Genomic DNA, 22,094 nt, shown 5'->3' on the forward strand with positions numbered 1-22,094 from the left:
AAGGGAATTCCATGAAATCATCATCAAGACAGCAAAGCTCGGCTGACTTGTTCACAGCAGCGTATGCTAACAGCGGACTATGTTATTTCACCAAACACGAATGTATCCTCAGCACAAAGCTTAAGCGTCCTCGCAATTTTTCATAGTAATCGAAGACTCGACTTTCAGTGAACCGTGATGGAGCGATGTATTCCTTCATGCCACAATTCTTTCTTTAGATTTCGATGTTAGGCCTCGCCCAAACGGGCAAGGCCTTCCAAAAATTGGCCTATAGGCTCATTGGAGTGTCCCTCCCCACGGTAATCTTTAGTAAAAGGCGAAAGATTAATGCGTGGATTTGAGGAAAGACCTGAGCAATGACAACAGTCGCGTGTGCCTAGGGTGGTCTCGCACATGGGCTCGCTTTCATGACCAAGCCATTGTTCATGATATTCTTAAATTTTCATACTAAAACGCAGACCTTGCTATTTTTTTAGACAGAGTATCCCTTTCTGGGAGTTCTCACATACACTTATTAATGAAGAAACTTTTCGGATTGCCATATTCTTGTTTAAAAGCTAATAACATTGTTCCATTGTGCATGCAGCAGACTCGCTTGTCCAGACACTCAAACCCGAGAGCTGCAATATTTGTTTCTTTATCTCAACGCTCCACGACATGTTGGCCGACGAGTGCTGGTAGGTCCCGATGGCGAAGTCCGCCAATGACGAAGCCAGGTGCGGAAAAAGACGACGACGCTCGCCCGAATGCTGATAATCATAGTTTTCTGTGGACAGGTGATTTCGACTAGTCATTTAGGCTTAGCTGTAAAACTTGTAAAGCATACCTAAATAAATAAATCAGGTTACGTTACTATTTGTCACCGCCCCGTCTCAAAGGGGATGCCATGAAATCATCATCAAGACAGCAAAACTCGGCTGACTTGTTCACAGCAGTATGCTAACCACGGACTATGTTATTTCACCAAACACGAATGTATCCTCAGCACAAAGCTTAAGCGTCCTCGCAATTTTTCATAGTAATCGAAGACTCGACTTTCAGTGAACCGTGATGGAGCGATGTATTCCTTCATGCCACAATTCTTTCTTTAGATTTCGATGTTAGGCCTCGCCCAAACGGGCAAGGTCATCCAAAAATTGGCCTATAGGCTCATTGGAGTGTCCCTCCCCACGGTAATCTTTAGTAAAAGGCGAAAGATTAATGCGTGGATTTGAGGAGAGACCTGAGCAATGACAACAGTCGCGTGTGCCTAGGGTGGTCTCGCACATGGGCTCGCTTTCATGACCAAGCCATTGTTCATGATCCCCGCAGGGGCGTCTGCGTCAGCAGGCGTTTGGTGTGTTGCGACACCACGGACCCGAGCACACGAGGGTTGGACCCTCCCGCGTGTAGCCGTGCGCGGCTTAGCCGTGTCTGGGGAAAGGGGGATCCTGGGGGTTGAGCCAATGCCGGGTGATTGGACCTTTAAGGCCCCCCAGCGGAGGCAACACACCTCTTCGGCCTCTGCTTCACATAGACGGCACCTCCAGACTGACCCTCCTGGAGGAAATCGGCAGTCGCCTTTTCCTGTCCCCCTCTTCAATCTTTTGTCTTTTTCTCTCACTTTTCCATCTGTCCTGTCTCCTCCTCACTTCTTCTCACTTCCAAATTTCCGGGCGGCAAGGGTTAACCGTGTGTAATGTATCCAGTCTTGGGTATGTACATTAGGTTATAGTGGCGGTGCATAGCTGGCGTCTGCAGGTTTCGCGTAACCTGTAGCGTCCCCTTGTTGGGCTCGGTGGTGGGTGGCTACCACCGCCGCCGAACTTTGAAACCATGTTATGGCAGAAGCGTTCCCCCGACTTTCAGATCGGCCTCTGAAAAGAGGTCGCACCGATGCAATTTTCCAATTTACCCTCCGAACCGACCTAGACACCTTCCCTAAGTACCATGTCCTTCATAGTGAAGGCAACACAAGCGTAAGAAAACTCTCACCCTTCCTTGTATCGAAATGCCTCGTAAACACGATTGGACCTGACTACAAAGCCACAAAGATGGCTAGCGGAGACCTCCTCCTCGAACTGAAAAAGAAAGACCAAGTTGAAAAGCTCGCCCAACTCACCAGTGTCGGTGACATTAACGTCACAATCTCTCCACATCGCTCGCTCAACACAAGCAGGGGAGTAATATCAGAAGAAGATTTCCTAAACCTTAGTGACGAAGAGCTCCTCGAAGGGTTCCAAGATCAAAACGTAATTAAGGTACAAAGGATTACACTCAGACGAAACGACCAACAAATCCCCACAAAACACGTGATACTAACATTTGGAACTAGTACTGTGCCCACATCACTCGAAGCAGGATACCTAAGAATCAACGTCCGACCGTACATACCGAACCCAAGGCGGTGCTTCAAGTGCCAGAGGTTTGGACATGCATCACAATCATGCAGAGGAAAAGAAACATGCGCGAAGTGTAGTGCCAACGACCATCCTTCTGACAACTGCAATGCTCCTGCACATTGTGCCAATTGTAAGGGAGACCATCCAGCCTACTCACGGAGTTGCCCTTGCTGGAAAAAAGAAAAAGAAATAATTGCAATCACCGTAAAAGAAAAAATTTCATTCTATGAAGCGAGGAAAAGGTTGGGACACTTACCTCAACTTAGCTATGCCAGTGCGGCGCGGCAGGGGGCAGCGCCACACCGGTTTCAGGAGTCTACAGGGTCCGCGCGCGGCACTCCTGCAGAAACTCCATCCGCCCCCTTGGTGGTAGCAGCCAGTGCTGCTCCATCATCATCGAATACGGGCCGGCAGACCGCAGTGTCGCAGGGCCCAAAGTTGAACCGAACTCCACGGCCCGAGACACGCGTTTCGGCGCCTGGCTCTCGATCGTCCAGCGCCTCGGAGAAGGCGATGGAGGTCGACCCAAAAACCCCGGCGTCATTGACGCCAAAAGATCCGCGCTCCCTGGAGCGCAGCAAGAAGGACAGACTTCTTGTAACTGCGCCGAAAAAGGGACAGGTAACCTGAACGGCTACCGCCCTTGATTAGAGTAGTGATCTTTCTATTACATGTCACCTATCACTTTTTAGCTCACACGCACATAAGTAAACATTTTTATTTGTCTTACAATGGCTTTCATCATCCATTGGAACTGTAGAGGCCTGATTCATAATCTAGGTGACATCAAAGACATTATAAATAAGCTATCGCCAGTTGCACTCTGCCTTCAAGAAACGAACTTAGGCCCCAAAAATACACAATTCTTGAAAGGTTTTACTGTCGTACGCAAGGACCGCGAACACTCCAGCCGTCTGTCAGGAGGAGTCGCCATAGTAGTGCAGGGCGGTACTCCTACACGAAATGTCCAATTAAATACATCTCTCGAGGCTGTAGCGGTCACCGTTCTGTCTCATAAAACCATCACCATTTGTTCACTATATCTTCCACCCCATACCTATTTTACTAGTAAAGATTTAGAAAATTTAACAGACCAGCTGCCGGAGCCTTTTGTTTTAGTTGGAGATTTTAATGCTCATTGTACTCTTTGGGGCAGTGGCAAAACTGACCCAAGAGGGCAGCTCATTGAAGATTTTATCCTGTCAAATGATATCTGCCTCTTAAACTCGGGTGCATCAACGTATTTTTCACCTACTTCACGCACTTTTAGTTGTTTAGATTTAGCTTTTTGTTCACCATCTCTTTTTAGCGATCTTAAATGGGAAGCCCTCGACACGCCATATGGTAGTGATCACTTGCCCGCAATCATAAAAATCTTACCATCACCACCAACCCTAGGCATTAAGCCACGCCGGTGGAAACTGCAGCTTGCTGACTGGCCAGTTTTTATGGAACATGCTAAACTGGAAATGGTCTTCTCACCAGAACTGAGCGTTCACGAACTCAATAAAAAGTTCGTTGAGGTTATAATCTCAGCCGCAGAAACAGCAATACCTCAGTCATCCGGTATTTTGCGCAAAAGACTAAATCCCTGGTGGACAGACGACTGTACCAAAGCTAAAAAACAACAAAATAAGGCCTGGGGAATCTTACGAAGGTATCCAACCTATAACAACCTCCTAGCCTTTAAACAGGCCAAAGCCAAAGCAAGATTTGTTCGGCGTCAGGCAGAGAAATCGTCATGGCAAAAATATGTATCTTCAATTAATAGTTCAGTCACATCTAAACAAATGTGGGACCGGGTTAGAAAATTTAAAGGAGAGTACACATCATACACAATACCACTACTTACAAGTCCAGGCACCCAAACAACACTAGAAGACCAGGCCAACTTATTAGGCGAACACTTTTATAACATCTCAAGCTCAGCAAATTACTCAAACACATTTTTAAAATACAAAGAGTCGGCTGAGAAACAGAGACTTCCCACTACCGGTGCTTCAATGGAACTATATAATGACACTCTTACAATGCAGGAATTAAACAGAGTTCTTTCGGCCGGTAAAAAAACAGCAACAGGTCTTGACCGGGTCCACTACACAATGCTGGCGCACTTATCTCAAGCATCGGTAAAGGCACTCCTTCAATTTTTCAACAAGATATGGCAATCTGGGGTAATGCCTACAGACTGGAAAAATGCAGTAGTAGTGCCTTTTCTAAAATCTGGTAAAACTGCATCATCCCCAAGCAGCTACAGACCCATTGCACTAACAAGTTGTCTAGCCAAATCATATGAGAGCATTATAAACGCGAGACTCACATTCATCCTTGAATCAAGACACCTAATAGACACGCACCAGTGCGGATACAAAAAGGGCTGCTCCACGACTGATCATCTCGTCCGACTAGAACATGAAATACGTGATGCGTTTCTACACAAACAACACTGTCTCGCGGTTTTCTTTGACCTAGAAAAAGCGTACGATACCACATGGCGATATGGAATTTTGAGAGACCTGGCTGATTTGGGCATTCGTGGCAGAATGTTAAACTGCCTATACGATTTCATGTCAAATAGAACATTTCAGGTACGCCTCGGCACAACACTTTCACGCACATTTACACAAGAAAATGGCGTCCCACAAGGTTGCATTCTCAGCACGACACTCTTCATAGTCAAAATGAACTCTGTAAACAAAATCATTCCATCGTCTGTTATGCATTCAATTTATGTCGATGATTTGCAAGTGGCTTGCCGCGCCTCAAACCTATCCACCTGCGAAAGACAGCTACAAATAACAATAAATAATCTCACACAGTGGGCCGACAAAAATGGTTTCCGCTTTTCAACCCACAAAACCGTTACAGTGCTGTTTTCCCAGAAGCGTGGCTTACATTGCGATCCAGTTCTGACACTGGATGGCGCAACACTACCGGTCAAACGAGAGTACAAATTCTTAGGCGTAACATTTGACACAAAACTGAATTTCCTAGCCCACATTAACACAACAAAAATTAAGGCAAATAAAGCATTAAATATTCTCAAAGTGTTATCGCACAAGCACTGGGGATCTGACCGAATATGCCTACTACGTATTTACCGGTCCCTTGTGCGTAGCATTCTCGACTACGGCAGTGTAGTTTATGGTGCAGCCAGGCAATCCTACATTAAACGACTTGATCCAATTCACAATCTTGGCCTACGAATGGCGAGCGGTGCCTACAGAACATCGCCTGTCCTAAGTTTATACGTTGACTGCAATGAGCCTTCCCTACAGCACCGCAGAGCACTACTAACCCTCTCCTATGTACTGAGAATTCGGTCAACACCACAACATATATGCTACAAAATCGTAACACAATGCAACTCTCGGTTACACTACACAAACAAACCGAACATGATACGGCCACTTGTCTTACGACATGAGGAATACTGTCATATTTACAACATTCCTCATGAGGTCCTGCAGGTTGCTGAAAGGCCGCAAAGACTGGCCCCATGGTGCGATTTTACACAACTATGTGACTGGACACTAACGCACTTAAAGAAAAAGGACACCCCACAAGAACACATAATGCAAGAGTTCCGCACTATTCAAGACAAATATAAAGATCACACAGAATTTTACACAGATGGTTCAAAAACACAAGAATACGTGGGTGTGGGAACCGTAACAGAGAATTGGGAAAATAGCATTCGAATACATAATTCCGCTTCAGTCTTTACCGCCGAAGTTATGGCTGTATGGACGGCAGTAAACAAAGTTATCACCGACAAACAGAAGAGTGCTGTCATCTACACCGATTCGTTGAGTGCACTCAGAGCATTAAATTTAAAATCCGCCTGTGAACCGCTGCTTGGCGATATCTTGAACATGGTTGTGAATAACAAATACGGACGAACCATACGATTCTGCTGGGTCCCTAGCCATGTTGGGATACCAGGGAACGAATCAGCAGATAGATGCGCGGCCATGGCAGCGCACAAAGACCTAACACACACAAAACTTCCATATAAAGACAGTATCCGAGCAATTCGCAAAGCCCTGACATTAAAATGGCAACAAGAATGGGACTCCTGCATTAACAACAAGTTACACATAATCAAACCCCTGCTTGGCGAGTGGAAATCGTGCAGTCACCAGCAACGGTTCTATGAGGTGATCTTATGTCGACTTCGAATAGGGCATACACATCTAACGCACAATTTCTTACTTCGAAAAGAAGATCCGCCAACTTGCGATAAATGTCATGAACCTCTCACAGTAATACACATTGTTATGACATGTCCACATATAGAAACACACAGACGGAAACTTTTGCAGAATCTGTATAACTCACACATACCTTTACACCCCGCCTCATTATTGGGAGATGATCCGCTAGTGCCATTCACTGACTTGTTCAAGTTTTTAGGTGAAGCCGGTTTTTTACATAGAATATAAGGTAACGCAACTTTCGCTACATTAACATTTCATTTTTAATACCTTGTGGCTGGCGCAGCATGGCCTTTGTCGCTTTTGCGCCATTAAACCTGAATTAACTAACTAACATTGTTCATGATATTCTTAAATTTTCAAACTTAAAACGCAGACCTTGCTATTTTTTTAGAGAGAGTATCCCTTTCTGGGAGTTCTCACATACACTTATTAATGAAGAAACTTTTCGGGTTGCCATATTCTTGTTTAAAAGCTAATAACATTGTTCCATTGTGCATGGTTTCTCCCATGCAGCAGAGTCGCTTGTCCAGACACTCAAACCCGAGAGCTGCAATATTTGTTTCCTTATCTCAACGCTCCACGACATGTTGGCCGACGAGTGCTGGTAGGTCCCGATGGCGAAGTCCGCCAATGACGAAGCCAGCTGCGGAAAAAGACGACGACGCTCGCCCGAATGCTGATAATCATAGTTTTCTGTGGACAGGTGATTTCGACTAGCCATATAAAGCTTAGCTGTAAAACTTGCATAGCATACCTGAATAAATCAATCAGGTTGCGTTAATATTTGCCACCGCCCCATTTCAAAGGGAATTCCATGAAATCATCATCAAGACAGCAAAGCTCGGCTGACTTGTTCACAGCAGCGTATGCTAACAGCGGACTATGTTATTTCACCAAACACGAATGTATCCTCAGCACAAAGCTTAAGCGTCCTCGCAATTTTTCATAGTAATCGAAGACTCGACTTTCAGTGAACCGTGATGGAGCGATGTATTCCTTCATGCCACAATTCTTTCTTTAGATTTCGATGTTAGGCCTCGCCCAAACGGGCAAGGCCTTCCAAAAATTGGCCTATAGGCTCATTGGAGTGTCCCTCCCCACGGTAATCTTTAGTAAAAGGCGAAAGATTAATGCGTGGATTTGAGGAGAGACCTGAGCAATGACAACAGTCGCGTGCGCCTAGGGTGGTCTCGCACATGGGCTCGCTTTCATGACCAAGCCATTGTTCATGATATTCTTAAATTTTCATACTTAAAACGCAGACCTTGCTATTTTTTTAGAGAGAGTATCCCTTTCTGGGAGTTCTCACATACACTTATTAATGAAGAAACTTTTCGGGTTGCCATATTCTTGTTTAAAAGCTAATAACATTGTTCCATTGTGCATGGTTTCTCCCATGCAGCAGACTCGCTTGTCCAGACACTCAAACCCGAGAGCTGCAATATTTGTTTCCTTATCTCAACGCTCCACGACATGTTGGCCGACGAGTGCTGGTAGGTCCCGATGGCGAAGTCCGCCAATGACGAAGCCAGCTGCGGAAAAAGACGACGACGCTCGCCCGAATGCTGATAATCATAGTTTTCGGTGGACAGGTGATTTCGACTAGTCATTTAAGGCTTAGCTGTAAAACTTGTAAAGCATACCTAAATAAATCAATCAGGTTACGTTACTATTTGTCACCGCCCCGTTCAAAGGGGATGCCATGAAATCATCATCAAGACAGCAAAACTCGGCTGACTTGTTCACAGCAGTATGCTAACCACGGACTATGTTATTTCACCAAACACGAATGTATCCTCAGCACAAAGCTTAAGCGTCCTCGCAATTTTTCATAGTAATCGAAGACTCGACTTTCAGTGAACCGTGATGGAGCGATGTATTCCTTCATGCCACAATTCTTTCTTTAGATTTCGATGTTAGGCCTCGCCCAAACGGGCAAGGCCTTCCAAAAATTGGCCTATAGGCTCATTGGAGTGTCCCTCCCCACGGTAATCTTTAGTAAAAGGCGAAAGATTAATGCGTGGATTTGAGGAGAGACCTGAGCAATGACAACAGTCGCGTGTGCCTAGGGTGGTCTCGCACATGGGCTCGCTTTCATGACCAAGCCATTGTTCATGATATTCTTAAATTTTCATACTTAAAACGCAGACCTTGCTATTTTTTTAGAGAGAGTATCCCTTTCTGGGAGTTCTCACATACACTTATTAATGAAGAAACTTTTCGGGTTGCCATATTCTTGTTTAAAAGCTAATAACATTGTTCCATTGTGCATGGTTTCTCCCATGCAGCAGAGTCGCTTGTCCAGACACTCAAACCCGAGAGCTGCAATATTTGTTTCCTTATCTCAACGCTCCACGACATGTTGGCCGACGAGTGCTGGTAGGTCCCGATGGCGAAGTCCGCCAATGACGAAGCCAGCTGCGGAAAAAGACGACGACGCTCGCCCGAATGCTGATAATCATAGTTTTCTGTGGACAGGTGATTTCGACTAGCCATATAAGCTTAGCTGTAAAACTTGCATAGCATACCTGAATAAATCAATCAGGTTGCGTTACTATTTGTCACCGCCCCATTTCAAAGGGAATTCCATGAAATCATCATCAAGACAGCAAAGCTCGGCTGACTTGTTCACAGCAGCGTATGCTAACAGCGGACTATGTTATTTCACCAAACACGAATGTATCCTCAGCACAAAGCTTAAGCGTCCTCGCAATTTTTCATAGTAATCGAAGACTCGACTTTCAGTGAACCGTGATGGAGCGATGTATTCCTTCATGCCACAATTCTTTCTTTAGATTTCGATGTTAGGCCTCGCCCAAACGGGCAAGGCCTTCCAAAAATTGGCCTATAGGCTCATTGGAGTGTCCCTCCCCACGGTAATCTTTAGTAAAAGGCGAAAGATTAATGCGTGGATTTGAGGAGAGACCTGAGCAATGACAACAGTCGCGTGTAGCCTAGGGTGGTCTCGCACATGGGCTCGCTTTCATGACCAAGCCATTGTTCATGATATTCTTAAATTTTCATACTTAAAACGCAGACCTTGCTATTTTTTTAGAGAGAGTATCCCTTTCTGGGAGTTCTCACATACACTTATTAATGAAGAAACTTTTCGGGTTGCCATATTCTTGTTTAAAAGCTAATAACATTGTTCCATTGTGCATGGTTTCTCCCATGCAGCAGACTCGCTTGTCCAGACACTCAAACCCGAGAGCTGCAATATTTGTTTCCTTATCTCAACGCTCCACGACATGTTGGCCGACGAGTGCTGGTAGGTCCCGATGGCGAAGTCCGCCAATGACGAAGCCAGCTGCGGAAAAAGACGACGACGCTCGCCCGAATGCTGATAATCATAGTTTTCCGTGGACAGGTGATTTCGACTAGCCATATAAAGCTTAGCTGTAAAACTTGTAAAGCATACCTAAATAAATCAATCAGGTTACGTTACTATTTGTCACCGCCCCGTCTCAAAGGGGATGCCATGAAATCATCATCAAGACAGCAAAACTCGGCTGACTTGTTCACAGCAGTATGCTAACCACGGACTATGTTATTTCACCAAACACGAATGTATCCTCAGCACAAAGCTTAAGCGTCCTCGCAATTTTTCATAGTAATCGAAGACTCGACTTTCAGTGAACCGTGATGGAGCGATGTATTCCTTCATGCCACAATTCTTTCTTTAGATTTCGATGTTAGGCCTCGCCCAAACGGGCAAGGCCTTCCAAAAATTGGCCTATAGGCTCATTGGAGTGTCCCTCCCCACGGTAATCTTTAGTAAAAGGCGAAAGATTAATGCGTGGATTTGAGGAGAGACCTGAGCAATGACAACAGTCGCGTGGCCTAGGGTGGTCTCGCACATGGGCTCGCTTTCATGACCAAGCCATTGTTCATGATATTCTTAAATTTTCATACTTAAAACGCAGACCTTGCTATTTTTTTAGAGAGAGTATCCCTTTCTGGGAGTTCTCACATACACTTATTAATGAAGAAACTTTTCGGGTTGCCATATTCTTGTTTAAAAGCTAATAACATTGTTCCATTGTGCATGGTTTCTCCCATGCAGCAGAGTCGCTTGTCCAGACACTCAAACCCGAGAGCTGCAATATTTGTTTCCTTATCTCAACGCTCCACGACATGTTGGCCGACGAGTGCTGGTAGGTCCCGATGGCGAAGTCCGCCAATGACGAAGCCAGCTGCGGAAAAAGACGACGACGCTCGCCCGAATGCTGATAATCATAGTTTTCTGTGGACAGGTGATTTCGACTAGCCATATAAAGCTTAGCTGTAAAACTTGCATAGCATACCTGAATAAATCAATCAGGTTGCGTTAATATTTGCCACCGCCCCATTTCAAAGGGAATTCCATGAAATCATCATCAAGACAGCAAAGCTCGGCTGACTTGTTCACAGCAGCGTATGCTAACAGCGGACTATGTTATTTCACCAAACACGAATGTATCCTCAGCACAAAGCTTAAGCGTCCTCGCAATTTTTCATAGTAATCGAAGACTCGACTTTCAGTGAACCGTGATGGAGCGATGTATTCCTTCATGCCACAATTCTTTCTTTAGATTTCGATGTTAGGCCTCGCCCAAACGGGCAAGGCCTTCCAAAAATTGGCCTATAGGCTCATTGGAGTGTCCCTCCCCACGGTAATCTTTAGTAAAAGGCGAAAGATTAATGCGTGGATTTGAGGAGAGACCTGAGCAATGACAACAGTCGCGTGTCGCCTAGGGTGGTCTCGCACATGGGCTCGCTTTCATGACCAAGCCATTGTTCATGATATTCTTAAATTTTCATACTTAAAACGCAGACCTTGCTATTTTTTTAGAGAGAGTATCCCTTTCTGGGAGTTCTCACATACACTTATTAATGAAGAAACTTTTCGGGTTGCCATATTCTTGTTTAAAAGCTAATAACATTGTTCCATTGTGCATGGTTTCTCCCATGCAGCAGACTCGCTTGTCCAGACACTCAAACCCGAGAGCTGCAATATTTGTTTCCTTATCTCAACGCTCCACGACATGTTGGCCGACGAGTGCTGGTAGGTCCCGATGGCGAAGTCCGCCAATGACGAAGCCAGCTGCGGAAAAAGACGACGACGCTCGCCCGAATGCTGATAATCATAGTTTTCTGTGGACAGGTGATTTCGACTAGCCATATAAAGCTTAGCTGTAAAACTTGCATAGCATACCTGAATAAATCAATCAGGTTGCGTTAATATTTGCCACCGCCCCATTTCAAAGGGAATTCCATGAAATCATCATCAAGACAGCAAAGCTCGGCTGACTTGTTCACAGCAGCGTATGCTAACAGCGGACTATGTTATTTCACCAAACACGAATGTATCCTCAGCACAAAGCTTAAGCGTCCTCGCAATTTTTCATAGTAATCGAAGACTCGACTTTCAGTGAACCGTGATGGAGCGATGTATTCCTTCATGCCACAATTCTTTCTTTAGATTTCGATGTTAGGCCTCGCCCAAACGGGCAAGGCCTTCCAAAAATTGGCCTATAGGCTCATTGGAGTGTCCCTCCCCACGGTAATCTTTAGTAAAAGGCGAAAGATTAATGCGTGGATTTGAGGAGAGACCTGAGCAATGACAACAGTCGCGTGTGCCTAGGGTGGTCTCGCACATGGGCTCGCTTTCATGACCAAGCCATTGTTCATGATATTCTTAAATTTTCATACTTAAAACGCAGACCTTGCTATTTTTTTAGAGAGAGTATCCCTTTCTGGGAGTTCTCACATACACTTATTAATGAAGAAACTTTTCGGGTTGCCATATTCTTGTTTAAAAGCTAATAACATTGTTCCATTGTGCATGGTTTCTCCCATGCAGCAGACTCGCTTGTCCAGACACTCAAACCCGAGAGCTGCAATATTTGTTTCCTTATCTCAACGCTCCACGACATGTTGGCCGACGAGTGCTGGTAGGTCCCGATGGCGAAGTCCGCCAATGACGAAGCCAGCTGCGGAAAAAGACGACGACGCTCGCCCGAATGCTGATAATCATAGTTTTCTGTGGACAGGTGATTTCGACTAGCCATTTAAGGCTTAGCTGTAAAACTTGTAAAGCATACCTAAATAAATCAATCAGGTTACGTTACTATTTGTCACCGCCCCGTCTCAAAGGGGATGCCATGAAATCATCATCAAGACAGCAAAACTCGGCTGACTTGTTCACAGCAGTATGCTAACCACGGACTATGTTATTTCACCAAACACGAATGTATCCTCAGCACAAAGCTTAAGCGTCCTCGCAATTTTTCATAGTAATCGAAGACTCGACTTTCAGTGAACCGTGATGGAGCGATGTATTCCTTCATGCCACAATTCTTTCTTTAGATTTCGATGTTAGGCCTCGCCCAAACGGGCAAGGCCTTCCAAAAATTGGCCTATAGGCTCATTGGAGTGTCCCTCCCCACGGTAATCTTTAGTAAAAGGCGAAAGATTAATGCGTGGATTTGAGGAGAGACCTGAGCAATGACAACAGTCGCGTGCGCCTAGGGTGGTCTCGCACATGGGCTCGCTTTCATGACCAAGCCATTGTTCATGATATTCTTAAATTTTCATACTTAAAACGCAGACCTTGCTATTTTTTTAGAGAGAGTATCCCTTTCTGGGAGTTCTCACATACACTTATTAATGAAGAAACTTTTCGGGTTGCCATATTCTTGTTTAAAAGCTAATAACATTGTTCCATTGTGCATGGTTTCTCCCATGCAGCAGAGTCGCTTGTCCAGACACTCAAACCCGAGAGCTGCAATATTTGTTTCCTTATCTCAACGCTCCACGACATGTTGGCCGACGAGTGCTGGTAGGTCCCGATGGCGAAGTCCGCCAATGACGAAGCCAGCTGCGGAAAAAGACGACGACGCTCGCCCGAATGCTGATAATCATAGTTTTCTGTGGACAGGTGATTTCGACTAGCCATATAAAGCTTAGCTGTAAAACTTGCATAGCATACCTGAATAAATCAATCAGGTTGCGTTAATATTTGCCACCGCCCCATTTCAAAGGGAATTCCATGAAATCATCATCAAGACAGCAAAGCTCGGCTGACTTGTTCACAGCAGCGTATGCTAACAGCGGACTATGTTATTTCACCAAACACGAATGTATCCTCAGCACAAAGCTTAAGCGTCCTCGCAATTTTTCATAGTAATCGAAGACTCGACTTTCAGTGAACCGTGATGGAGCGATGTATTCCTTCATGCCACAATTCTTTCTTTAGATTTCGATGTTAGGCCTCGCCCAAACGGGCAAGGCCTTCCAAAAATTGGCCTATAGGCTCATTGGAGTGTCCCTCCCCACGGTAATCTTTAGTAAAAGGCGAAAGATTAATGCGTGGATTTGAGGAGAGACCTGAGCAATGACAACAGTCGCGTGTGCCTAGGGTGGTCTCGCACATGGGCTCGCTTTCATGACCAAGCCATTGTTCATGATATTCTTAAATTTTCATACTTAAAACGCAGACCTTGCTATTTTTTTAGAGAGAGTATCCCTTTCTGGGAGTTCTCACATACACTTATTAATGAAGAAACTTTTCGGGTTGCCATATTCTTGTTTAAAAGCTAATAACATTGTTCCATTGTGCATGGTTTCTCCCATGCAGCAGAGTCGCTTGTCCAGACACTCAAACCCGAGAGCTGCAATATTTGTTTCCTTATCTCAACGCTCCACGACATGTTGGCCGACGAGTGCTGGTAGGTCCCGATGGCGAAGTCCGCCAATGACGAAGCCAGCTGCGGAAAAAGACGACGACGCTCGCCCGAATGCTGATAATCATAGTTTTCCGTGGACAGGTGATTTCGACTAGCCATATAAAGCTTAGCTGTAAAACTTGCATAGCATACCAGAATAAATCAATCAGGTTACGTTACTATTTGTCACCGCCCCGTCTCAAAGGGGATGCCATGAAATCATCATCAAAACAGCAAAAGTCGGCTGACTTGTTCACAGCAGTATGCTAACCACGGACTATGTTATTTCACCAAACACGAATGTATCCTCAGCACAAAGCTTAAGCGTCCTCGCAATTTTTCATAGTAATCGAAGACTCGACTTTCAGTGAACCGTGATGGAGCGATGTATTCCTTCATGCCACAATTCTTTCTTTAGATTTCGATGTTAGGCCTCGCCCAAACGGGCAAGGCCTTCCAAAAATTGGCCTATAGGCTCATTGGAGTGTCCCTCCCCACGGTAATCTTTAGTAAAAGGCGAAAGATTAATGCGTGGATTTGAGGAGAGACCTGAGCAATGACAACAGTCGCGTGTGCCTAGGGTGGTCTCGCACATGGGCTCGCTTTCATGACCAAGCCATTGTTCATGATATTCTTAAATTTTCATACTTAAAACGCAGACCTTGCTATTTTTTTAGAGAGAGTATCCCTTTCTGGGAGTTCTCACATACACTTATTAATGAAGAAACTTTTCGGGTTGCCATATTCTTGTTTAAAAGCTAATAACATTGTTCCATTGTGCATGGTTTCTCCCATGCAGCAGAGTCGCTTGTCCAGACACTCAAACCCGAGAGCTGCAATATTTGTTTCCTTATCTCAACGCTCCACGACATGTTGGCCGACGAGTGCTGGTAGGTCCCGATGGCGAAGTCCGCCAATGACGAAGCCAGCTGCGGAAAAAGACGACGACGCTCGCCCGAATGCTGATAATCATAGTTTTCTGTGGACAGGTGATTTCGACTAGCCATATAAAGCTTAGCTGTAAAACTTGCATAGCATACCTGAATAAATCAATCAGGTTGCGTTAATATTTGCCACCGCCCCATTTCAAAGGGAATTCCATGAAATCATCATCAAGACAGCAAAGCTCGGCTGACTTGTTCACAGCAGCGTATGCTAACAGCGGACTATGTTATTTCACCAAACACGAATGTATCCTCAGCACAAAGCTTAAGCGTCCTCGCAATTTTTCATAGTAATCGAAGACTCGACTTTCAGTGAACCGTGATGGAGCGATGTATTCCTTCATGCCACAATTCTTTCTTTAGATTTCGATGTTAGGCCTCGCCCAAACGGGCAAGGCCTTCCAAAAATTGGCCTATAGGCTCATTGGAGTGTCCCTCCCCACGGTAATCTTTAGTAAAAGGCGAAAGATTAATGCGTGGATTTGAGGAGAGACCTGAGCAATGACAACAGTCGCGTGTAGCCTAGGGTGGTCTCGCACATGGGCTCGCTTTCATGACCAAGCCATTGTTCATGATATTCTTAAATTTTCATACTTAAAACGCAGACCTTGCTATTTTTTTAGAGAGAGTATCCCTTTCTGGGAGTTCTCACATACACTTATTAATGAAGAAACTTTTCGGGTTGCCATATTCTTGTTTAAAAGCTAATAACATTGTTCCATTGTGCATGGTTTCTCCCATGCAGCAGAGTCGCTTGTCCAGACACTCAAACCCGAGAGCTGCAATATTTGTTTCCTTATCTCAACGCTCCACGACATGTTGGCCGACGAGTGCTGGTAGGTCCCGATGGCGAAGTCCGCCAATGACGAAGCCAGCTGCGGAAAAAGACGACGACGCTCGCCCGAATGCTGATAATCATAGTTTTCTGTGGACAGGTGATTTCGACTAGCCATATAAAGCTTAGCTGTAAAACTTGCATAGCATACCTGAATAAATCAATCAGGTTGCGTTAATATTTGCCACCGCCCCATTTCAAAGGGAATTCCATGAAATCATCATCAAGACAGCAAAGCTCGGCTGACTTGTTCACAGCAGCGTATGCTAACAGCGGACTATGTTATTTCACCAAACACGAATGTATCCTCAGCACAAAGCTTAAGCGTCCTCGCAATTTTTCATAGTAATCGAAGACTCGACTTTCAGTGAACCGTGATGGAGCGATGTATTCCTTCATGCCACAATTCTTTCTTTAGATTTCGATGTTAGGCCTCGCCCAAACGGGCAAGGCCTTCCAAAAATTGGCCTATAGGCTCATTGGAGTGTCCCTCCCCACGGTAATCTTTAGTAAAAGGCGAAAGATTAATGCGTGGATTTGAGGAGAGACCTGAGCAATGACAACAGTCGCGTGTGCCTAGGGTGGTCTCGCACATGGGCTCGCTTTCATGACCAAGCCATTGTTCATGATATTCTTAAATTTTCATACTTAAAACGCAGACCTTGCTATTTTTTTAGAGAGAGTATCCCTTTCTGGGAGTTCTCACATACACTTATTAATGAAGAAACTTTTCGGGTTGCCATATTCTTGTTTAAAAGCTAATAACATTGTTCCATTGTGCATGGTTTCTCCCATGCAGCAGAGTCGCTTGTCCAGACACTCAAACCCGAGAGCTGCAATATTTGTTTCCTTATCTCAACGCTCCACGACATGTTGGCCGACGAGTGCTGGTAGGTCCCGATGGCGAAGTCCGCCAATGACGAAGCCAGCTGCGGAAAAAGACGACGACGCTCGCCCGAATGCTGATAATCATAGTTTTCTGTGGACAGGTGATTTCGACTAGCCATATAAAGCTTAGCTGTAAAACTTGCATAGCATACCTGAATAAATCAATCAGGTTGCGTTAATATTTGCCACCGCCCCATTTCAAAGGGAATTCCATGAAATCATCATCAAGACAGCAAAGCTCGGCTGACTTGTTCACAGCAGCGTATGCTAACAGCGGACTATGTTATTTCACCAAACACGAATGTATCCTCAGCACAAAGCTTAAGCGTCCTCGCAATTTTTCATAGTAATCGAAGACTCGACTTTCAGTGAACCGTGATGGAGCGATGTATTCCTTCATGCCACAATTCTTTCTTTAGATTTCGATGTTAGGCCTCGCCCAAACGGGCAAGGCCTTCCAAAAATTGGCCTATAGGCTCATTGGAGTGTCCCTCCCCACGGTAATCTTTAGTAAAAGGCGAAAGATTAATGCGTGGATTTGAGGAGAGACCTGAGCAATGACAACAGTCGCGTGCGCCTAGGGTGGTCTCGCACATGGGCTCGCTTTCATGACCAAGCCATTGTTCATGATATTCTTAAATTTTCATACTTAAAACGCAGACCTTGCTATTTTTTTAGAGAGAGTATCCCTTTCTGGGAGTTCTCACATACACTTATTAATGAAGAAACTTTTCGGGTTGCCATATTCTTGTTTAAAAGCTAATAACATTGTTCCATTGTGCATGGTTTCTCCCATGCAGCAGAGTCGCTTGTCCAGACACTCAAACCCGAGAGCTGCAATATTTGTTTCCTTATCTCAACGCTCCACGACATGTTGGCCGACGAGTGCTGGTAGGTCCCGATGGCGAAGTCCGCCAATGACGAAGCCAGCTGCGGAAAAAGACGACGACGCTCGCCCGAATGCTGATAATCATAGTTTTCTGTGGACAGGTGATTTCGACTAGCCATATAAGCTTAGCTGTAAAACTTGCATAGCATACCTGAATAAATCAATCAGGTTGCGTTACTATTTGTCCACCGCCCCATTCTCAAAGGGATTCCATGAAATCATCATCAAGACAGCAAAGCTCGGCTGACTTGTTCACAGCAGGTATGCTAACAGCGGACTATGTTATTTCACCAAACACGAATGTATCCTCAGCACAAAGCTTAAGCGTCCTCGCAATTTTTCATAGTAATCGAAGACTCGACTTTCAGTGAACCGTGATGGAGCGATGTATTCCTTCATGCCACAATTCTTTCTTTAGATTTCGATGTTAGGCCTCGCCCAAACGGGCAAGGCCTTCCAAAAATTGGCCTATAGGCTCATTGGAGTGTCCCTCCCCACGGTAATCTTTAGTAAAAGGCGAAAGATTAATGCGTGGATTTGAGGAGAGACCTGAGCAATGACAACAGTCGCGTGCGCCTAGGGTGGTCTCGCACATGGGCTCGCTTTCATGACCAAGCCATTGTTCATGATATTCTTAAATTTTCATACTTAAAACGCAGACCTTGCTATTTTTTTAGAGAGAGTATCCCTTTCTGGGAGTTCTCACATACACTTATTAATGAAGAAACTTTTCGGGTTGCCATATTCTTGTTTAAAAGCTAATAACATTGTTCCATTGTGCATGGTTTCTCCCATGCAGCAGAGTCGCTTGTCCAGACACTCAAACCCGAGAGCTGCAATATTTGTTTCCTTATCTCAACGCTCCACGACATGTTGGCCGACGAGTGCTGGTAGGTCCCGATGGCGAAGTCCGCCAATGACGAAGCCAGCTGCGGAAAAAGACGACGACGCTCGCCCGAATGCTGATAATCATAGTTTTCTGTGGACAGGTGATTTCGACTAGCCATATAAAGCTTAGCTGTAAAACTTGCATAGCATACCTGAATAAATCAATCAGGTTGCGTTAATATTTGCCACCGCCCCATTTCAAAGGGAATTCCATGAAATCATCATCAAGACAGCAAAGCTCGGCTGACTTGTTCACAGCAGCGTATGCTAACCAGCGGACTATGTTATTTCACCAAACACGAATGTATCCTCAGCACAAAGCTTAAGCGTCCTCGCAATTTTTCATAGTAATCGAAGACTCGACTTTCAGTGAACCGTGATGGAGCGATGTATTCCTTCATGCCACAATTCTTTCTTTAGATTTCGATGTTAGGCCTCGCCCAAACGGGCAAGGCCTTCCAAAAATTGGCCTATAGGCTCATTGGAGTGTCCCTCCCCACGGTAATCTTTAGTAAAAGGCGAAAGATTAATGCGTGGATTTGAGGAGAGACCTGAGCAATGACAACAGTCGCGTGCGCCTAGGGTGGTCTCGCACATGGGCTCGCTTTCATGACCAAGCCATTGTTCATGATATTCTTAAATTTTCATACTTAAAACGCAGACCTTGCTATTTTTTTAGAGAGAGTATCCCTTTCTGGGAGTTCTCACATACACTTATTAATGAAGAAACTTTTCGGGTTGCCATATTCTTGTTTAAAAGCTAATAACATTGTTCCATTGTGCATGGTTTCTCCCATGCAGCAGAGTCGCTTGTCCAGACACTCAAACCCGAGAGCTGCAATATTTGTTTCCTTATCTCAACGCTCCACGACATGTTGGCCGACGAGTGCTGGTAGGTCCCGATGGCGAAGTCCGCCAATGACGAAGCCAGCTGCGGAAAAAGACGACGACGCTCGCCCGAATGCTGATAATCATAGTTTTCTGTGGACAGGTGATTTCGACTAGCCATATAAAGCTTAGCTGTAAAACTTGCATAGCATACCTGAATAAATCAATCAGGTTGCGTTACTATTTGCCACCGCCCCATTTCAAAGGGAATTCCATGAAATCATCATCAAGACAGCAAAGCTCGGCTGACTTGTTCACAGCAGGTATGCTAACCAGCGGACTATGTTATTTCACCAAACACGAATGTATCCTCAGCACAAAGCTTAAGCGTCCTCGCAATTTTTCATAGTAATCGAAGACTCGACTTTCAGTGAACCGTGATGGAGCGATGTATTCCTTCATGCCACAATTCTTTCTTTAGATTTCGATGTTAGGCCTCGCCCAAACGGGCAAGGCCTTCCAAAAATTGGCCTATAGGCTCATTGGAGTGTCCCTCCCCACGGTAATCTTTAGTAAAAGGCGAAAGATTAATGCGTGGATTTGAGGAGAGACCTGAGCAATGACAACAGTCGCGTGCGCCTAGGGTGGTCTCGCACATGGGCTCGCTTTCATGACCAAGCCATTGTTCATGATATTCTTAAATTTTCATACTTAAAACGCAGACCTTGCTATTTTTTTAGAGAGAGTATCCCTTTCTGGGAGTTCTCACATACACTTATTAATGAAGAAACTTTTCGGGTTGCCATATTCTTGTTTAAAAGCTAATAACATTGTTCCATTGTGCATGGTTTCTCCCATGCAGCAGAGTCGCTTGTCCAGACACTCAAACCCGAGAGCTGCAATATTTGTTTCCTTATCTCAACGCTCCACGACATGTTGGCCGACGAGTGCTGGTAGGTCCCGATGGCGAAGTCCGCCAATGACGAAGCCAGCTGCGGAAAAAGACGACGACGCTCGCCCGAATGCTGATAATCATAGTTTTCTGTGGACAGGTGATTTCGACTAGCCATATAAAGCTTAGCTGTAAAACTTGCATAGCATACCTGAATAAATCAATCAGGTTGCGTTAATATTTGCCACCGCCCCATTTCAAAGGGAATTCCATGAAATCATCATCAAGACAGCAAAGCTCGGCTGACTTGTTCACAGCAGCGTATGCTAACAGCGGACTATGTTATTTCACCAAACACGAATGTATCCTCAGCACAAAGCTTAAGCGTCCTCGCAATTTTTCATAGTAATCGAAGACTCGACTTTCAGTGAACCGTGATGGAGCGATGTATTCCTTCATGCCACAATTCTTTCTTTAGATTTCGATGTTAGGCCTCGCCCAAACGGGCAAGGCCTTCCAAAAATTGGCCTATAGGCTCATTGGAGTGTCCCTCCCCACGGTAATCTTTAGTAAAAGGCGAAAGATTAATGCGTGGATTTGAGGAGAGACCTGAGCAATGACAACAGTCGCGTGCGCCTAGGGTGGTCTCGCACATGGGCTCGCTTTCATGACCAAGCCATTGTTCATGATATTCTTAAATTTTCATACTTAAAACGCAGACCTTGCTATTTTTTTAGAGAGAGTATCCCTTTCTGGGAGTTCTCACATACACTTATTAATGAAGAAACTTTTCGGGTTGCCATATTCTTGTTTAAAAGCTAATAACATTGTTCCATTGTGCATGGTTTCTCCCATGCAGCAGAGTCGCTTGTCCAGACACTCAAACCCGAGAGCTGCAATATTTGTTTCCTTATCTCAACGCTCCACGACATGTTGGCCGACGAGTGCTGGTAGGTCCCGATGGCGAAGTCCGCCAATGACGAAGCCAGCTGCGGAAAAAGACGACGACGCTCGCCCGAATGCTGATAATCATAGTTTTCTGTGGACAGGTGATTTCGACTAGCCATATAAAGCTTAGCTGTAAAACTTGCATAGCATACCTGAATAAATCAATCAGGTTGCGTTAATATTTGCCACCGCCCCATTTCAAAGGGAATTCCATGAAATCATCATCAAGACAGCAAAGCTCGGCTGACTTGTTCACAGCAGCGTATGCTAACAGCGGACTATGTTATTTCACCAAACACGAATGTATCCTCAGCACAAAGCTTAAGCGTCCTCGCAATTTTTCATAGTAATCGAAGACTCGACTTTCAGTGAACCGTGATGGAGCGATGTATTCCTTCATGCCACAATTCTTTCTTTAGATTTCGATGTTAGGCCTCGCCCAAACGGGCAAGGCCTTCCAAAAATTGGCCTATAGGCTCATTGGAGTGTCCCTCCCCACGGTAATCTTTAGTAAAAGGCGAAAGATTAATGCGTGGATTTGAGGAGAGACCTGAGCAATGACAACAGTCGCGTGTGCCTAGGGTGGTCTCGCACATGGGCTCGCTTTCATGACCAAGCCATTGTTCATGATATTCTTAAATTTTCATACTTAAAACGCAGACCTTGCTATTTTTT

General features: G+C 45.0%; 19 non-coding genes across 19 annotated transcripts; all 19 read right to left on the reverse strand.

Moving 5' to 3' along the window:
- Window positions 1–232: 232 nt before the first annotated feature.
- Window positions 233–357, reverse strand: LOC119434924 (U5 spliceosomal RNA). The gene has a single exon (XR_005188701.1). It is a non-coding gene; the product is annotated as a U5 spliceosomal RNA (small nuclear RNA).
- Window positions 358–1,105: 748 nt separating this feature from the next.
- On the reverse strand, window positions 1,106–1,230 carry LOC119434908 (U5 spliceosomal RNA). Its single transcript, XR_005188686.1, has one exon. It is a non-coding gene; the product is annotated as a U5 spliceosomal RNA (small nuclear RNA).
- Window positions 1,231–7,636: 6,406 nt separating this feature from the next.
- On the reverse strand, window positions 7,637–7,761 carry LOC119434920 (U5 spliceosomal RNA). The gene has a single exon (XR_005188697.1). It is a non-coding gene; the product is annotated as a U5 spliceosomal RNA (small nuclear RNA).
- Window positions 7,762–8,522: 761 nt separating this feature from the next.
- Window positions 8,523–8,647, reverse strand: LOC119434925 (U5 spliceosomal RNA). Its single transcript, XR_005188702.1, has one exon. It is a non-coding gene; the product is annotated as a U5 spliceosomal RNA (small nuclear RNA).
- Window positions 8,648–9,410: 763 nt separating this feature from the next.
- On the reverse strand, window positions 9,411–9,535 carry LOC119434926 (U5 spliceosomal RNA). The gene has a single exon (XR_005188703.1). It is a non-coding gene; the product is annotated as a U5 spliceosomal RNA (small nuclear RNA).
- Window positions 9,536–10,298: 763 nt separating this feature from the next.
- LOC119434927 (U5 spliceosomal RNA) lies at window positions 10,299–10,423 on the reverse strand. Its single transcript, XR_005188704.1, has one exon. It is a non-coding gene; the product is annotated as a U5 spliceosomal RNA (small nuclear RNA).
- A 763-nt stretch (window positions 10,424–11,186) lies between these two features.
- On the reverse strand, window positions 11,187–11,311 carry LOC119434909 (U5 spliceosomal RNA). The gene has a single exon (XR_005188687.1). It is a non-coding gene; the product is annotated as a U5 spliceosomal RNA (small nuclear RNA).
- A 765-nt stretch (window positions 11,312–12,076) lies between these two features.
- Window positions 12,077–12,201, reverse strand: LOC119434910 (U5 spliceosomal RNA). The gene has a single exon (XR_005188688.1). It is a non-coding gene; the product is annotated as a U5 spliceosomal RNA (small nuclear RNA).
- Window positions 12,202–12,963: 762 nt separating this feature from the next.
- Window positions 12,964–13,088, reverse strand: LOC119434911 (U5 spliceosomal RNA). Its single transcript, XR_005188689.1, has one exon. It is a non-coding gene; the product is annotated as a U5 spliceosomal RNA (small nuclear RNA).
- Window positions 13,089–13,852: 764 nt separating this feature from the next.
- On the reverse strand, window positions 13,853–13,977 carry LOC119434912 (U5 spliceosomal RNA). The gene has a single exon (XR_005188690.1). It is a non-coding gene; the product is annotated as a U5 spliceosomal RNA (small nuclear RNA).
- A 762-nt stretch (window positions 13,978–14,739) lies between these two features.
- LOC119434914 (U5 spliceosomal RNA) lies at window positions 14,740–14,864 on the reverse strand. Its single transcript, XR_005188691.1, has one exon. It is a non-coding gene; the product is annotated as a U5 spliceosomal RNA (small nuclear RNA).
- Window positions 14,865–15,628: 764 nt separating this feature from the next.
- LOC119434915 (U5 spliceosomal RNA) lies at window positions 15,629–15,753 on the reverse strand. Its single transcript, XR_005188692.1, has one exon. It is a non-coding gene; the product is annotated as a U5 spliceosomal RNA (small nuclear RNA).
- A 765-nt stretch (window positions 15,754–16,518) lies between these two features.
- LOC119434916 (U5 spliceosomal RNA) lies at window positions 16,519–16,643 on the reverse strand. Its single transcript, XR_005188693.1, has one exon. It is a non-coding gene; the product is annotated as a U5 spliceosomal RNA (small nuclear RNA).
- Window positions 16,644–17,407: 764 nt separating this feature from the next.
- Window positions 17,408–17,532, reverse strand: LOC119434917 (U5 spliceosomal RNA). Its single transcript, XR_005188694.1, has one exon. It is a non-coding gene; the product is annotated as a U5 spliceosomal RNA (small nuclear RNA).
- Window positions 17,533–18,295: 763 nt separating this feature from the next.
- On the reverse strand, window positions 18,296–18,420 carry LOC119434918 (U5 spliceosomal RNA). Its single transcript, XR_005188695.1, has one exon. It is a non-coding gene; the product is annotated as a U5 spliceosomal RNA (small nuclear RNA).
- Window positions 18,421–19,185: 765 nt separating this feature from the next.
- On the reverse strand, window positions 19,186–19,310 carry LOC119434919 (U5 spliceosomal RNA). The gene has a single exon (XR_005188696.1). It is a non-coding gene; the product is annotated as a U5 spliceosomal RNA (small nuclear RNA).
- Window positions 19,311–20,074: 764 nt separating this feature from the next.
- On the reverse strand, window positions 20,075–20,199 carry LOC119434921 (U5 spliceosomal RNA). Its single transcript, XR_005188698.1, has one exon. It is a non-coding gene; the product is annotated as a U5 spliceosomal RNA (small nuclear RNA).
- Window positions 20,200–20,963: 764 nt separating this feature from the next.
- LOC119434922 (U5 spliceosomal RNA) lies at window positions 20,964–21,088 on the reverse strand. Its single transcript, XR_005188699.1, has one exon. It is a non-coding gene; the product is annotated as a U5 spliceosomal RNA (small nuclear RNA).
- Window positions 21,089–21,852: 764 nt separating this feature from the next.
- LOC119434923 (U5 spliceosomal RNA) lies at window positions 21,853–21,977 on the reverse strand. The gene has a single exon (XR_005188700.1). It is a non-coding gene; the product is annotated as a U5 spliceosomal RNA (small nuclear RNA).
- Between the last annotated feature and the right edge of the window lie 117 nt (window positions 21,978–22,094).

Source organism: Dermacentor silvarum, unplaced genomic scaffold (assembly GCF_013339745.2).
Source record: "Dermacentor silvarum isolate Dsil-2018 unplaced genomic scaffold, BIME_Dsil_1.4 Seq3196, whole genome shotgun sequence".
NCBI classification, from domain to species: Eukaryota; Metazoa; Arthropoda; class Arachnida; order Ixodida; family Ixodidae; genus Dermacentor; species Dermacentor silvarum.